The sequence below is a fragment of the Panthera pardus genome, unplaced genomic scaffold (assembly GCF_024362965.1).
Source record: "Panthera pardus isolate Hobbes unplaced genomic scaffold, ASM2436296v1 HiC_scaffold_24, whole genome shotgun sequence".
NCBI lineage: Eukaryota > Metazoa > Chordata > Mammalia > Carnivora > Felidae > Panthera > Panthera pardus.
Window position 1 is genome coordinate 24,547,959 of NW_026526810.1, and position 13,926 is coordinate 24,561,884.

General features: G+C 54.7%; 1 protein-coding gene across 1 annotated transcript in view; it reads right to left on the reverse strand.

The window, feature by feature from the left end:
- Positions 1 to 13,926, reverse strand: part of CCDC33 (coiled-coil domain containing 33) — a 108,064-nt gene that overhangs the window by 25,020 nt on the left and 69,118 nt on the right. The gene's annotated exons all lie outside the window — the stretch shown is intronic.

Consider the following 13,926-nt stretch of genomic DNA (forward strand, 5'->3'; position numbering starts at 1 on the left):
TCCAGCCCCGTGACTCACTGATGTCACTGTTCTTGGAGCAGGCACCTTCCAAACCTCAGGCTGTGGGAGCCAAAGCTGGGACCAGAACCAGAACCCTGCCTTTCAGCCCCCAGGGGCAGCCAGCCTTTCAGGGGATGGCTTGATTGGCATCTGGGGGCTTCCTCTAGAGGGCAAGGCCTGGCCAAGTCAGGCTCAGAGGGATTCTGCAAGGGCCTCAGACCAAGCATAGCTCCCCAGGGCGGGGGGCTAGGTGCGGGGATCCAGATGGTGGAAGAGGAAGTCTTGTCCGTACCTTCAGGGGTCCTAGACCGAGGGAGGAGACAGTGCCCCACCCTGAGGAGACCCAGTCTGATGGGGGTGTCATGTGCCCGCTCTGGAGCACATCTGAGGTGGAGGCAGGACCCATACACGCCTGATAAGGACACATGAAAAGAACAGATGGTGCCAACAAGTGCAAATTAATTGAGCGAAGCCTGTGTACATAGGCGCTGTGAACAGGCGGCGTGACAGGCCCGGGAGAGGTGGTGGGGGGTGGGGGTGGGCAGGGCAGGGAGTGGGCAGAAGCTGTAATGAGCACTTATCGATGTCTCTCTGGATCTGCAGCCAGAGCACGGTTATTGACAAAGCCTGTCTATAAATCTCCCGGCCATGTCTCCAGGAACCTTAATTATGGGGCCTCATTACCCCTCACACCTCTAGGCACGGGGGACCGGCATGGAGGCTGCTGACACTGCGGCTGGCCCGTGACGGCCCGGCTGAACCCCTGCAGCAAGAGATGCCCAGCTGGGGTGCTTGGGGGGGGGGGTCACAATTTAGAGTCCTGTGTCCTGTGGAGCTGATGGAGCTCAGCTCCAGGCCAAGGGCACAGGGGTGAAGACTTTGGAGCCAGAGAGCTCAGGGTTTCCAGGCCGGTTTTCCTATTTAGTGTTGACTCTCTGAGCACTTTGCCCCGCCCCGCCCCCCTCACCCTAGCCTCAGTTTCATCATCTGTACAGTGGGGAGAGGGCCGTGATGAAGATTAAGTGGACAAAGTCTGTTCAGGGTCGAGCACGGAGCCTGGCACCGGTGCGTGGATAACACGTGCCCCTCCCCCCGCCCCGTCACCCTGCCTAAAGCTACTGAGAGAGAGCAAAGCAGCCCCAGGGGCCAGGAGCTGGCCCAGCCGCACGGCTACACCTGGGTGTTCTGTGGGCCTACTTCACAGCATCACATGAAGCCACTTTCTGACCGTGATGGAGCAAGACAAAAACAAAGCCACTCGGAAATCTTGTCTGAACACAGCTAAAACACGAATATTGTTCAAACCACAAAAATGAGGGGCGCCTGGGTGACTCAGTCAGTGAAGCGTCCGGCTTCGGCTCAGGTCACGATCTTGCGGTTTGTGAGTTCGAGCCCTGCGTCTGGCCTGTGCTGATAGCTCGGAGTCTGGAGCCTGCTTCTGATTCTGTATCTCCCTATCTCTCTGCTCCTCCCCTGTTCACGCTCTCTCTCTCTCTCAAAAATAAATAAACATTAAAAAAAATTAAAAAAAAACCCACAAAAATGACCAGACAGTCGACTTCTCTGGCCAAATTGAGTGCCTGCTCCTTTATCAAGGACAGCTTTGTTCCTCCTGCCTTCTGGATAAGAATTCAGAATTATTCCGCCTCCTGAGAGCATGCAACCAGAGCAAAGGCCTGTGTCCTCACTGTCTGAAATCACCTAACTAGAGCTGAATCCTTTCCGTCCTTTCCAACACATCCTTCCAGATGCCCCCACCCCTTGGCTGCAATGAGTCAATAAACTCAGTTCTATTACAGGTGTGCACTTGGCTGTCTTTGGCTGGAGGGGATTGGGAGTACAGAGTACAGAGCACTGTCTCTTTAGATTCTTGTGTTCTCCAGGGTGGAATTCTAGGCTATTTTCACCAACCCACTCCCCTTTCATCATTTCTGTGAAGATGTGCGTGCCCCCTGCTTTCAATTCATTGTCTCCTCCTCAAGCCACAAGAGGAACGCCTCAGAGCCGGGCTGCAAGGAAGGGGGAGAGGTCCTGAGGGCCACCTGCCAGGTCTCTGGTGTGGGGAGGAGGAGCCACAGGCAGGACATCCGGGCATCTGGGGGGATCCAAGGAGGCTGAGATAATCTTGAGCCAAGGGGACAGTGGATGGAGAGACTGGAGCTCCCTGTTTCCCAGCGCTCACCTTAGCCCCTGGAAAGCCAGCACTAGGACAGTCAATGAGCTTCTAGTGAGCTAGAAGGAGCAGATTCCCAAGGGCTTTCTGGAGGGGAGGTTGGCATGACTGGGCAATCTCTTAAGGTACTTGAGGTTGGGACATCTGTAGGGCCCCATCCCTGGGAGCTCACCTACTTTGCCTCTGCCTCTCCAACCTCATCTAGATTCTTTCTTAGGGGCCGTTATGTCCTCTACTCGCCCCCATCCTCATTGGCTGGACCCTTTCTGGCTGGTTTGCCTCTCCTGCCTCCAGCTCATGCCAGCACATCCTTCGCAGCCTTGAGTTGCTAGAAATGGTACTCCCTCTCTGCCAGGCTCCGGGCTCACCCCACAGCTTCACGAAGTGGCTCTACTTTCAGACTCCTGTGCAATGCTTCTGGTAATCCATGTGTCACACACTTCGCCTCTGGGAACTCGAGCCTTGTGGCAGTTGGCACCTTCAGAAACCCTTCTCATCTGGCTTGTCACCTGGCCTCTTCTGGCTACTTCCCCCCTCATGACTCACCTTCCCCCATGAATCCTCCTGGGCCCAGACCTTCACGATGCAGGCAGCAGTGAGGGGAGGGGCTTCCTGAGGGGCACTCCCACCTGGGGGCACCCTCCCCTACTCAGTCTCCTGGGATGCCTGTGCCCCTGCCCACCTCGGGCCCAGGGTTCCGTCTCAGAATCCAAATCTGGATTAGCTAGACTTCTGCTTCAAGTCCATCTCCAGTCGTGCCTCAGGACTACCCTCCCAGAGTTTTTAAGCTCCCTGCCCATTTTTGAGGTCCAGATCTCAGGCCCTGCCTGCTGAGATGGAAGTAAAATCCTCAGTAGGGCAGAGGACTTGGAGAGGTCTGGGATAGGCAGGGCTGATAGTTGGCAATGGATTCCCTTAGGGAGGGGCTGATGGTTGTCTGTTGTCTGATAGGAAGGTTCTGGAGGGGCTGAGAGAGATAGGCTCTGGTCTCTACCCCTTCCCCCCACTTCCCTACACTGTCCCCTATATCTTTCTGTGAATGATAAGGTGCCAGAGGCCCCTCACAGATCACAGAGCCCTCTGCAGGCGCCATGGGATTTTTGCAGCCAGCCTACAGGGTAAGGGTTATCATTATCCCATTTCACAGCTGGAAAGACTCAGCTTCTTGTAGGCGCTGGCTGGGAGCTGAGCGGAAAGCAAACTTCCAGTGTCTGATCCAGACCTATCATCTCCCCGGGCTATGTGGCTGCCTAGGAAGTGGCCTTTTTATGCATTAATGGCCACATTTACTGAGTACCTACTGTGTACCAGGCACCTGGGGTGGGGTTGGGGCAGGGGACCTAAGACAGAATGTAGAAGAGCCAAGTCTCGGAGCTGTGAGTGAATACCATTATGGTTAGGCGTGGGTAGAATATTCTGGGTTGGAGCACAGGTTTCAGAGGTCACGGGGGCCACCAAGGGTGAGGGACTCATGCTGCAGGTGAGGGAGCCATGGGCAGGTTTACAGTAAGGGCAACACGCCTGGATTTGCACTTAGGATAGGTCACCTGGTAGCTATGTCCTAGAACGGAGGGGGCCAAGTGAGCAGGAGGGCCCCATTAGTGGACTGTCAGCTCCTGGTCTCTGAGTTAGCCTGCTGAGGGAGCCCCCCACCCACATAGAGGAGAAGAAGCGGTCTTCCTCTTGGCCTCCATGAGGCTCTCCCCCACTGTGAAGCAGGGTTCCCCACGCAGCCAGAGGAGGAAGAATGAGATGCCTCCAGTCTCCCCAACCAGTCCTCTGAGGGGGTCTGGCCGCCAGGCCCTTGCCCTTGCTGGCCCTTCTAAATCCCCAGACCACTGTTCAGCTGTCCCCAGGGTCCACCACGAGGAGGTGGATTTGCATATCTGAGAGTAAAAAAAAATTCTGTCGGCAGAAGCTTAGCGCCATCAGGGCTGCTGAGCCCCCCTTTTGTCTGTTTGAGTAAGAGCTGGCTAAAGGCTGAAGGATAATTAGTCCCCCGTGGGCAATGCTGTCCCCCCTCCTTGAAGATTTAAAGGCACAGCCCACCTACTCAACCCGTTTCTCCTCCCCACAGTTCCCCGTGGGCTCCAGCCCTTCTCCTGCAGCCTCTCCCTCCCCCTCTTCTCAGTCCTGGAGGCTGAGGAGGGGATGGCTGCCGCTGGCAGGAGCCGATGAATGGGCATTTTATCTGATTAAACTGGGAGTGAACTGGCTCTTCTCTATTATCTTTGGACCTGATTGGATATTTAACACCAAATGTATTGTGTGTGTGTGTGTGTGTGTGTGTGTGTGTGTGTGTGCGCGTGCGCGCGCACAGGGACTGGGCTTTTCTAGTCCATGTCAGGGGGAAATTGGATTGTACTGAAAAGCATTTAATCGGAGCTCAGGAGTACAGCCTAATAGAGTCACAGAGATGGGGGAGGGGCTGTTTGGCCTTGGACAAGCAGGGCCCCTGCCTTGGGCCCTGTGTGTTAGAGGGTCCTGCTCTGGGCCTCCTAGGGCCACAACCTTCCCCATGGGCTGAGGAGTTGTAGGGCCAAGGAGACATGTCCACCCAGAGCCTAAGCACCTTCCAGACCACAGCCCGGTACCTGGGACCCCGGAATTCCCTCGGACTTCCAGGGCCCATCCTCCTGAAGGCAATGTGTCATTGGGCCATTAAGGTGTGGGACTGAAACTGAGCCAGGTTAGAAGGAAAGGGGCCATCTTCTAGGATCTGGGGAACTGGGGGCTGGGGGCTGGGTGCTGCTCTCCCCATGTAGCCAGGGTCCAACGTAGATAGAATCTGGGAATTCTCTGAGGTGGTTAATAAGGTGTATTTGTTGAGGCAGATACAGCTTAATTCATAGCTTTCAGTTATTTGGGGTTCAGACAGAGGGTGTGTAGGTCTCCACCTGTGCTCTCAAAGGTTTGGGGTGGGCCTGGGGAGGGGACCTGCAGCCACAGAGCTCTGTTTTGCTCTTGACTAGGAAACTGAGGCAGCCCTCCCACCCAGACAGATGGGCTGGGAACACGATGAGTCAAGCTCACCAGGCTCTTGACTTCTGAGTCACAAAGCTTGGCCAAGGCAGCTGCAGGCGCAGGCTCTGGGCTGGAGACCCCACGCCTGTGCTGGACCAGTGACTGCTCTCCCTCTGTCTTGCCCCATGGTCCCGGGAGGGCTAGCTGAGCTTCCGGTAGTTTGCTCACCTCTAAAGTGGGGATGATAACTGTGCGTCCTTCATCAGGTTGGTGCAAGGATGCAATGAGATTATGGCTAAAGTTCGGGGAGCAGAGTACGAGCTCCATAAAGATTGATGGATGTAATTAGTATTATTAAAAGGAGGGCTAAGCTGGCAGTTTGTGGAAGGAATGGGTCCCAGTTCCCGGGTGTCACCCCTGGTTCTGTAGTCCCTCCCACCCTCACCAATCAATGATTCAAGCCTTCAGCAATTTATGGCCTCATCATCTTGGCTTTATTTACCGGGAGAGCTGCACTTCTGCCCCACCCACCCACTGTTCAATCAGGAGCGGAGATGGGCAATGACACAGGGATGCATCAGCGGTCTTGCTAAGGAGCAGAGCCAGAGGCCGTCCCATCTCCATCTGCCTTGTTTGCTAGGACAAAAAGGGCAAATCACCAAGACCAGGTCTCTGACTGCACAGAGGGGAAGCTGGGGCCCAGAGAGGGGAGACATGCAGCCAGGGTGACCGCTCTGGTCGGCGGACCCAGGTCTCTCGGTGCCCCTCCTACCCCACGCTCCATCAGCTGTTAATTTTCTCTCTGTACTGGGCAGGGGGGCAGGGTGGTGGGGGAGGCTCTGCCCCAGTGGGCCTCTCATCCACATCTCCTCTCAGCCTAATGTTTGGGTGCTGGGGGCAGGCCCTGGTTTGGCCAACTCACTGTCCCATCTGTTCCCTCCATTCTAACCTCCATGCCCTAAGACTTCCTCATCTCTCACTGCATGGATGGGTTCTCCCCATTTTACAGATAAAGAAACAGAGGTCCAGAGAGGGAAGGGACTAGCATGAAGGCCCCCACAGTGCCTCTTGGTGAGACCCCAGGCTCACCTGGGAGAGAGACACAGAGACAGACAGACAGACAGACAGACATAGGTAATCTTGACTCAACACGTTCCTCTGGCAGGAACAAGTTCACCAACCTATACTCCTATAGCAAATCAAAGATCTATCATGCTTTCATACTAACAACTACTGATGACTGACACCTGGGGCGGGATGGGGTGGGGGTGGGGGTTAGGTACACTCCCCTCTGTGCTCTCACAGTCTCCTGAGCCGACTGCACCCCAGTCCTGGCCACCCTCCCACACTGATTCCCCATGTGTCTTTTGTAGGACAAGGACTTTTGTAGGGAGTTATCTTTTTTTTTTTCAAGTGGGTTTAAAAATTTTTTTTTTAACATTTATTCATTTTTGAGAGACACAGTGTAAGTGGGAGTGGGGCAGAGAGAGAGGGAGACACAGAATCCGATGCAGGCTCCAGGCTCTGAGCTGTCAGCATACGGCCTGATGCGGGGCTCAAACTCACAAGCTGTGAGATCATGACCTGAGCCCAAGTCGGAAGTTCAACCAACTGAGCCACCCAGGCGCCCCTGTAGGGAGTTATCTTTATGTTACTATCACTGAGCTTGGGGCTGTGCTTCCAGAGAAGGGTCAGAGGGGAGGCCTGGGTGAGTCATGTTGCTACCCCCTCCCCCCTTCCCCCAGCTCGAAGGGTCCACGAACACAGTGGCCTTTAATAACCCTCCTGCAAAGTGGACAGCCCTTCAGTTTCCTGTGCACTGCCATCCGCTCTCTTGTCAATGTCTCCATTCTCTCCAAAGCCTCGACAGTCAGGTACAGGGAGAGTATTCCCTCCACTTAACAGATGCCACAGGCCCAGAGGGGTGGAATGATTTATCCAAGGTCACACAGCTCTTGAGTGGTAGAGACCGGACTCAAATGTCCGACAGCTGCACAGATTAGAGGGCTCTGCAGGGCAGGGTAACAGGGCACATGTGAAAAAAGCTGGCCGAATGAATGAATGAATACATGTGTCAGACTACAAAGTCAACAGGGGAGGAGAGAGGAAGCTCAGGGTCCATGGGGGTGCAGGCATACTTGACATTGGTTCGCTGTGTCCCCTTCTTGGCTCCTCAAGCACTCTTATCCTTGGGGCACCCCTGGGGCTGGTGCCCCTTTCTTAGCAGCCTCCCCATGCTGTCTCACTCTCTGTGGTCCCTGCAGACTCCTCCCCAGCTGGGCTGGGAGGCTTTCTCATTGGACGTGTACCTCCCACTGTCCAGATCCAGTCCCTAATGTCTGTGGGTCCTGAGACAGGCTCTCAGCATGTGCCACCCTCCCTCCCCAAGGGACCATCCCCTGGGCCTAGTGGTGCTTCTCCCTGAAAGTACTGGGCTCTGGGGAGGGTGGGCTTTGGGAAGAGGCCTGCATGGCTCTCAAGGGCAGGCTCAGGTCCATCTGAGCAGGGAATTCTCAGGTCTTGGCTACCTAGAAAGTGATCTAGAATTGTGGGCCTTGGGCTCTGGGGTGCATTTAACCTAGCATGGGTTAACCCCTTGGACCCCTGCCCCCTGGGGAGAGATGGGTATGGAGAAAGCCCAGGAAGGACCCTCTGAATCATCTAAGGAGGGTATCCCCATCTTGTCCAATAACTCTGTTCCATGGGCCCGGATGCCCTTTCCCGGGGCCAAGGTCACTTGCTCCTCTGGTCAAGTTGATCAGGAAGACAAGCCCACTCCAGAGGCCAGTGGCTTTCCCGTGCTGGGCTGCACCAGGCTCCCCACCTGCTCTAGGGACCAGGCAGGGGGTGGTGCACCCTAAGTGCTGTGAGTATGTGGAGTGGGGGAGGGCAGCTGGCCTGCGGGGGGGGGGGGGGCCTTGCTCAGCGCTCACACACACCGAGAGACAATAAATCGACAAACACTTAATCTCTCTGCAAATTGAAACGGAGCCGTAAATATCTGCTGCATCCCGGCAGCTGAGTTATGAGTCTTGTTTATTAATCTCTTTAGTCCCAGGTGATGGATGGGGGAGGAGAATGGCCCACCAGAGACTCAGAGGGCGGGGGCAAGGAGGGGAGAGGAGTGGGCCAGGGGTCTGGGAACGTCCCTTCTGGAGAAAGGGTCAGAGGGCGGAGGCTAGCAGGATTTGCAGGCCTCCCCCCCCCGCCCCCACACCCCCCCTGCAAAGACTCATGAACACAGTGACTCATCATAAGCCTCCTGCACAGTGGACAGCCCTTCACTTTCCAACACACTGCCATCCGCTATTTTCAGTCCTCCTCACAGCCTCAAGAGCGGGACAGGGGAGAGCATTCCCTCCACTTAACCATGAGGAGACAGGCCCAGAGAGATGGACTGATTTATCCAAGGTCACACAGATCTTGAGTGGTGGGGACAGACCAAAGCCTTCCAGAGCTGCATGGAGAGGAGGGGAGGAGGGGCCGCAGGGGGAGACAACAGGGTACATGTAGGATGGGCTCCTTATTTCTTCCTTTCCGCTTTTCTCGCCTCCCTCCCTTCCTCAAATGCTTGTGAACTTGCCCTCTCTCTGTCTCTCTTTCTGTGTCTCTCTGCTTCCCTGTATATGTAGGAACTGGTAGAGGCAGAGAAGAAGAGTCAGGAGAGGTAGAGTCAGGAGCTGATGAGGGCTTCAGCTGAGCCCGGGAGCTGTGACTGTGGCACACTCACAAGATCTGTTTTCAGGAATCCACCCCCAGTGTCAGCACTCAGGGCTCACAACTTAGGGGTCGCAGGAGTGCAGGGGCAGAACCGCGGAGGGCTGGATCCCTGAGAGGACTTCCTGCCTGCGGGAGCTGGGCCTGGAGGGGTGGGGTCGGGTGGGCGTGATGTGGTGCTTGTGCGTGATGAACACATGTCCTTACCTGGGCCTCTGGCCATGGGGACAGATGGGACAGGGGTACTTGTGGAGGTGACGGGACAGAAGACTGACCTGGCAAACTGGGGCCATGAGCACTGGGCAGTGGAGTTGGGGAGCTAGAGGGATAAGGTGGTGTTTGGGGGATGTGTCTGGTGGTTTGTGTGGCGTGGCCTGGGAATTGGGGCATCTGATTGGAGGCTGCTGGCTGTACTTTCTTTGTCTGTCTCTGATTCCAAAGTATTGGGGTCCCCTGGTGGGCTTAGACACAGGACCTGAGTGATCTGCCTCCCAGTGTCACTCCAGCTCATGGGGGCCAGTGCCAGGCTCCTGGGCTTTGTGATACCACCATCCCAGGCAGACATTCCTGCAAGTGACCAACGTGGGCAGTGTCATCAGGTTAACCACTGCCTGTGGCTGCAGGAGACTCCTGCTCAGGACCCATCACCTGCCACCAGGTGGTGCCTGAGGAGCAGGGCCTGGTCTGAGCCTCTCAGCCTCACCAGCCTGCAGACCTCATCCTGGAGGGGGGCCAAAGGCAAGACCATGGCCCCAGTCACAGCGCAGGGGCCCCAAGGGACCCTGGAACATCTGCTCCAACCTCCTCTGCCAATGGAGGAAAGGAACTGGGGCCCAAGGAGGGGAAGAGAGCTCAAGGTCACTTCAAGGAGGTGCAGAGAGCTCTGTGAGAGCAGGGGACCATGTGGAGCAGAGCTGGGTGGGCAGAGGGTGTGTGCCCTGTTGCTATGGGGCTCAGAGGGCAAGGGCGTGGCAACCGTGAGTGGAGCAGGCCAGGTCAGGGGAGCGCCCACGCCATGCAGGGTGAGACTGTCTCTGGTTTAGCACCGCAAGTCCTACGGCTTGGGGATGCCTCAGATCTGGGCAGGGGTGGTTGGGCACCCTGGGGCCATGCCAGGCAGGCATGCAGGACCATGCTCCCAGGTATCTCTGCTGCATGGCCAGCCCCCCTTTATGAAGGCCCCTCACCTGCCCCATCTGGCCCTAAGGGGCACTTAGAGCAGGGTAAGCAGCTCTCCTGTGCTGTCAAAGCTCAGGGATGCAAAGTGCTCACAGCCGCCATGGGAAGGTGTGGCAGGGCCAGCACCTTTCCACCTGGCTGGGGGGTCTCCTGGGCTTGGGAGGCCTGCCTACCTGCGGTCCGGACCCCACCCCTGCTGCTGTGTGGCCTGGGAGAGGTCACCAATCCTCAGGCCTTCCTCCCCGTCCTTGCCCATGAAATGGGGCCCCCTCTCTTGGGGCAATGGTGTCCAGAGGAGCAGAAGTCAACTTACCACCCTTAGCAGAGGTTAAATGGGGTGGCACAGCCAGTAAGTGAAGTTAAAGAAATGAGGACCAAGGGATCATTCTGGGGTCCAGCAGATTTAAGAAAGGAGGAGAGACAGAAGCTGTGCGAAAGCAGGGGTGGGCATGTGGGGGCCAGGAAGGGGAGAGATGGAGGGAGGGGGAAAGGCTTTCAAAGACAGAATGAAAGAGATGAGTTATTCCAGTGTGGTGAGGTTGAGAAAACTCCACTGAATCTTTAAACAACCCTTGTCAATTATTCATCTGCTGGTATGAGGGCCCTCTGGTCTGCCACAAATCTCCTCTGAGCACAGGAGGAAAAGGGGGGGGGGTAGGGGGAGTCAGAGAGAGAGAGAAAGCCAGAGAATCAGAAAGAAATAGAAACAACTGAAAAAAGGCAGAAGCAGGGAGAGGCAGAGATAAGGGCGGGGGGAGAGGGACAAAGGAAGGGGTGTGTTGGGGGAGAATGGAGGGAGAGGGCCAGAGAGAGGAGGGTAATGTCCCTGTGCTGGAATTTCTACACTAGAAACAGCACTGATCACACATTTCTTGAATAGCAACTGAGTACTTCTGCCTTCATTCCTCTCTCTGAACTGAGGGCTTACTAGGTGTGCCCAGCAATGCTGCCTAAGTGTGGCACTTAAGAAGATAAACTGTCTCAGCCATGCCCCTTTGCCATTTATCCCTCGCCAAATATTTCCTGTGTGCCTACCCTGGGTTACTCTGTTGTTTCCTGAAGTGTGGCTTGCTCCTACCTGCTGGGAACTTCCAGACTCAGGGCCTTGGCCTCTTCCTCCACCACCCTGCCCCCCACACAGATGGACATAGCAACTAGGAACCTGGAAGGGGTAGGGAGTGCTGGTTTTCTGGAAGGTTGGAGGAAGTGCTTGATGACAGAGCTGCCGGGGGAATGGGGAATCCTGGCACATGACAGGTGCTTTATAAGCCCTTTGTGAATGGAACCAGGCCTGTCTGGAGACTGCACGGAGCCCCTCATCTTACCTGCTCTTGACATTGCCTGGCTCAGCATGAGGTGGGCTCAGGAGGGATGGGGGTGAAGGGGACCGCTTGCAAGTTGTTTAATATTTGGGAATTGCCATGTTCAAGACAAGTCTTAACATCACACTCTCCACACTCAGAAGCTTAGCTCTTCCAAAAAAGACTTCCTGGGTTGCTCAGAAGGGAGGTGAAGACTTCCTTTAGCTCTGCCTGGGCCCTTACACCTGACCTGAGATCACACCTGCAGAACCCTGGCTCTGGTGGGTCCACTCAGGACAGGAGCTTTGCCCCACATTGACAAAGTGGCACCTGAAAGGCCTGTGTTAAAACCAGCCCCAGATTAGAAAACATAAATAGACACTTCTCTAAAGAAGACATCCGGATGGCCAACAGGCACATGAAAAGATGCTCAACGTCGCTCCTCATCAGGGAACTACAAATCAAAACCACACTCAGATATCACCTCACGCCAGTCAGAGTGGCCAAAATGAACAAATCAGGAGACTATAGATGCTGGAGAGGATGTGGAGAAACGGGAACCCTCTTGCACTGTTGGTGGGAATGCAAATTGGTGCAGCCGCTCTGGAAAACAGTGTGGAGGTTCCTCAAAAAATTAAAAATAGACCTACCCTATGACCCAGCAATAGCACTGCTAGGAATTTACCCAAGGGATACAGGAGTGCTGGTGCATAGGGGCACATGTACCCCAATGTTTATAGCAGCACTTTCAACAATAGCCGAATTATGGAAAGAGCCTAAATGTCCATCAACTGATGAATGGATAAAGAAATTGTGGTTTATATACACAATGGAGTACTACGTGGCAATGAGAAAGAATGAAATATGGCCCTTTGTAGCAACGTGGATGGAACTGGAGGGTGTTATGCTAAGTGAAATAAACCATACAGAGAAAGACAGATACCATATGGTTTCACTCTTATGTGGATCCTGAGAAACTTAACAGAAACCCATGGGGGAGGGGAAGGAAAAAAAAAGAGGTTAGAGTGGAAGAGAGCCAAAGCATAAGAGACTCTTAAAAAGTGAGAACAAACTGAGGGTTGATGGGGGGTGGGAGGGAGGGGAGGGTGGGTGATGGGTATTGAGGAGGGCACCTTTTGGGATGAGCACTGGGTGTTGTATGGAAACCAATTTGACAATAAACTTCATATATTGGAAAAAAAATAAAAAAATAAAAAAAATAAAAAAATAAAAAAACAAAAAACAAAACCAGCCCCAGATGGAAGAGTTGGCAGCTGAGAATGAAGAATGAAGGCGGATCCATGGGTGCACTTGGGAATGGGTGCCAAGTGGGCTTGTTGGGGCCATAGAGGTGAGACTGGCAGGCCCTGGGGCAGCGGGAAGCATCTGTGGCTCCCGGCAGAGAGGGCAACAGACCATGTGTCCCCTCCACTTCCTTCTCCCTTCCCAAGGTGCTCCTTTTTCCAGAAAATGTTCCATTTCTTATTAAGCCAGAGTAGCCTCTGGAGGGACTCAGAAGCAAAATTGTTTCTTGGGCTCTGGAAATGTGCTACAAGACTAAACTCAGACAAACCACGCTCCAGGAATCTGGTGCCACTGAGAGGCTCACAGCCTGAACACAGAGTCAGAGAGCCGAGGGAGGTAGGTTGTCACCTGCCATGTCACCGGGGCCCACTGCCACCCCCCAGGCTCTGCTGCTGACCTTACGTCCAGGCGTCATACACTGTGATGGCACCATCGCCACCCAGATGTGTTCCAGTGTTAGTCGAGTGTCTCCTCCTGCTCTGTGACTCTGTCCGAAGCTTACACGCTGTGTTCTATGCTCATTACTACATTCTACGACTGCATCTCCTATAATACAGTGCTGTTTAATATCACTGTATGGCTTGGGTCTACCACTATGCAACTATACTTCATTGTTCCCTCACTGTGTTGTATTGCTTGTCGCTTTGTCTCTTGGTTGCGTGAATGAGCTTGTCTATTGCTATGTAATTTTGCTTGGTTGCTATGAAACAGTGACCCATTGCTACATGGCTACCTGTGATTTCACGGAGCTACAGATTGTTGTTACCCACCCACGTTCAATTGCTTGTGACGGGGTTCTGCTGGGCATGTGAATGTCTGGGTCCTGCCCTGGTCCTGGCAGGCTCTGGTGAGTGGGTAGGAGCTGGAGCTGGGGGCTGGGTCTCCAGGACCCAACTAGGGCAGAGAGTCAGAGGTGGGAATAGCCAGATGGTAAATCCGAGCCGAGAGAGGGAGAGAGAGAGAGAGAGAGAGGAAGGAAGGAAGGGACGAATAATGGGTTGGAGGACAAAGGCAAGGGAGGGAGGGAACATGGAATGGAACCAAGAGTCAGGATCAAGGAGGGAACAGGCTGGGCCTGAGGAAGGCTGTGATGGGCAAGGGGAAAGAGCAGGCCCACTGTATTGAATACTATATGTGTCTGAGGGACCCAGTGGTGTGAGGTTGGCCAAACGGTATAGGGCTGGGGGTGTAGGCTTCTGCCACTCTCTGGTATTCACCTGGTTATAAGCAAGACAGCATGGGATAGTGGGGTCAGGAAGCCTTGGGCAGGGTCATCCCACCTCAGAG